Genomic DNA, 3,544 nt, shown 5'->3' with positions numbered 1-3,544 from the left:
TTCAGATGGGTTAAAAACTAAACATAAATATAAAAGAATAAAAGCTTTTCAAGAATGAACATGTATGGGAACATTTCCATAACTAAGGCAGTAAACTAGAAGCTGTAAAAAATGTAAAATTTTAGCTAAATTAAAAATAACAAAATATATTAGTGTATTTCAAATAACAAAAGTAAGCAAGTGAGAAATTTAGAAGAAATTTTAACATAGATGAAAAATAACAAGATTATTATACAACTAGATCTTCCAATATAAATGTAAAATAAAAAGAAAAGAGTCAACTTGCAGAGGAGCAAAACACATGGCCTATGAACTTATGAAAAGACATTAAACTCACTAGTAGTTAGGGAAATGGAAATAAAGTAACAGTGAAGTTTAAACCCATCAGTGTGACAAAAATTAAAAAGGCAATAACATCCATTTTGGTATGGATACAGGGAGAAATGGTACTTTCATTATTGCTGGTGGAAATGAGAATTGTCACAATATTTTTAAAAATTAAATAGCCACATCTTTTGACTCAGAATTCTTACCTCTAAAAAGGTATCATATAAAAATAAAAGACACAGGGCCTGCCAAATGGCTCAGTTGGTTAAGAGCTCGCTCAAGAGTTTGAGCTCTGAGCAACAGCGGTTCGAGTCCCTGCCCAAGCTGAGCAGCCACTGAGCTGCCAACAGGTAGCAGGATGGCTCAGCTAAAAAATAAATAAATAAATAAATAAAATAAAAGACACAGTACACAAGGACACATGTACAGGGAGTTAATCACAGCATTGTTCAATACAGCAGAAAATTGAAAACAAAGTAAATCATGGTGCAGCTACATACACCACAGAAGTAGTAGAAAATGAAGTAGACTATACTAGCTGACTTGGAGACATTTTCCTCAGGTATTTCCTAGTGAAAAAAAGAAATGCAGGAAGAGTATATAATATGATCCTATTTTTCTTTAAAAAAATGGCCCCTCAAAAACCATGCATGGGAACAGATATATACTTTTGTGTGTGTGTGTGTGTGTGTGTGTGTGTGTGTGTGTGTGTGTGTGTGTGTGTGTGTGTGTGTGTGTGTGTGTGTGTGTGTTTTACATATATATATATACATATATATATATATATATATATATATATATAGAGAGAGAGAGAGAGAGAGAGAGAGAATAGGATTATATGAGCATAAATTAAAAACATGCGAAGATTCAAGCCAGTTTGATAACATGGGTTGTTGTGGGAGGGGTCAGCAGGAAAGGAGGTGTGGAGGTAGGAGGTAAAAAAAGTAGGGTTTTTTAAGGAAAAAAAAGTAGTCTGCACTAAAAACCCCAACATATATACTATAATCCCATTTATTCATTAATGCAAAGATGTATATATTGTATATGTGCAAATAATTTCTGAATATAATAAAATGCAACCTGATCACATAAAACCAAATGAAACATTTCAAACTAATGGCATTTGACTGTGTGATTTAGACTTTAGATTCAGGCAAGTGAATCACTTACCCCGTCAAACACCAGGAAGGATTTACACTGTTACCCCCTGATGACAAGTGCCTCCAGAGGTGCATGGCATCCATATAGACAGGCAAAGCTTCTCAGTTTTTATGAAATGATGCCCTTGGCTGTGCATTTTCAGATCTCCAAAGTATACGAATCTGCCACTACCCACACCTACCCAAATTCTACCCTTCAGGCTCTTTCCAGAGAAAATATCCTCAATCTCCTTGTTATTCGTATCAGCTGAAGGCTATCCCAACTGGCTCAATTTCCAAACAGAAGAATGGGTTCATTATGATTGCTGTTAATTAACATTTTTAATTATGATGGTTTAACGTGGGTGTTCATCTATTAGGTTGGCGCAAAAGTAATTGCTGGTTTAGCCATTACAGATAATGGTAAGAACCGCAAATACATTTGCGCCAACCTAATAATTGATAGATCTGGCAAACCTACCATGGTAAGGGTTTGCAATGGAAATTGCTGTACATTTTGGACTGGACAGTCTATAGAAACAAAATTACTTGTTTCACAGCAGACTTGAGGAAGCTGTTGAAGCTGGTTGCAGCCGAAAAGTCTTGCTATAGCTACTAAGTGGTTGCTTTTCTTTAATTGTGGACTTCATTACCTCTATAATCCATTTTCAGCTTCTGGTCAACCACATTGCAGAGAGAGAGAGAGAGAGAGAGAGAGAGAGAGAGAGAGAGAGAGAGAGAGAGAGANCTGTGTGTGTGTGTGTGTGTGTGTGTGAGTTTACTTATCCAATCATCTATTGATGGGCACTTAGGTAGCTTCCATATCTTGGCTTTTATAAATAGCATTGCAGTGAACGTAGGGGTCTATATATCTTTTCAAATTAGTGTTTTGGATTTCTTTGGATAAATACCCAGAAGTGGAATTGCTGGGTTACAAGGTAGCTCTACAATTTTTTGAGGAACCTCCACACTGTTTTCCACAGTGGCTGCACAAATTTACAATCCCACCAACAGTGCATGATGGTTCCTTTTTCTCCACATCCTCACCAACACTTGATGTTTGTTGATTTATTGATGATAGCTATTCTGACAGGTGTGAGGTGATATCTCATTGTGGTTTTAATTTGCATTTCTCTGATGATTAATGGTATTGAGCATCTTTTTATATGTCTATTGGCCATCTGTATGTCATATTTGGAGAAATGTTTATTCAGGTCTTCTGCCTATTTTTTAATTGGATTGTTTGTTTTTTGGGTGTTGAGTTGTACGAGTTCTTCATAAATTTTGGATATTAACTTCTTATCAGATGTATCATAGGCTAATATCTTCTCCCATTCATTAGGTTGTCTTTTCATTTTGTTGATGGTTTTCTTTGCTGTGCAAAAACTTTTTAGTTCGATGTAGTCCCATTTGTTTACTGTTTGTTTACGTTTTGGAGATATATCAGAAAAAGTATTAGTAAGAGCAATTTCAGAGGGTTTACTGTGTATGTTTTTTGCTAGGAGTTTTATGGTTTTGGGTCTTACATTTAAGTCCTTAATCCATTTTGAGTTTATTCTTATGTATGGAGTAAGAAGGTGTTCCAGTTTCATTTTTTTGCATGTATCTGTCCAGTTTTTCCAATATCACTTATTAAATAGATTGTCTTTACCCAATTTTATACTCTTTCCTCCTTTGTTATAGATTAAATGACCATAGGGTCATGAATTTACTTCTGGGCTCTCTATTCTGTTCCATTAATCTATGTATCTGTTTTTATGCCAATACCATGCTGTTTTGATTATTATGGTCTTGTAGTATAGTTTATCAGATAGCGTGATACCTCCAACTTTGTTCTTCTTTCTCAAGATTGCCATGGCCATTCAGAGTCTTTTATGGTTCCATATAAATTACTTTTTCTTTTTATTGTTAGTTTCAGGTGTACAGAACAATGCAATAGTTACCCTTTTCACCCTCACCAGGTAACAACCCCCCTCCCCCCATCTACTGCCCTCCCACCCCCGATATCATGCTTGTCTATTACAATTCCATTGACTCCATTCCCACTCTCTACTCCATGTCCCGTGACTATATGTATA

The sequence above is a fragment of the Hipposideros armiger genome, unplaced genomic scaffold (genome assembly GCF_001890085.2).
Source record: "Hipposideros armiger isolate ML-2016 unplaced genomic scaffold, ASM189008v1 scaffold_90, whole genome shotgun sequence".
NCBI classification, from domain to species: Eukaryota; Metazoa; Chordata; class Mammalia; order Chiroptera; family Hipposideridae; genus Hipposideros; species Hipposideros armiger.
Note: the sequence above shows the minus strand (reverse complement) of the source record.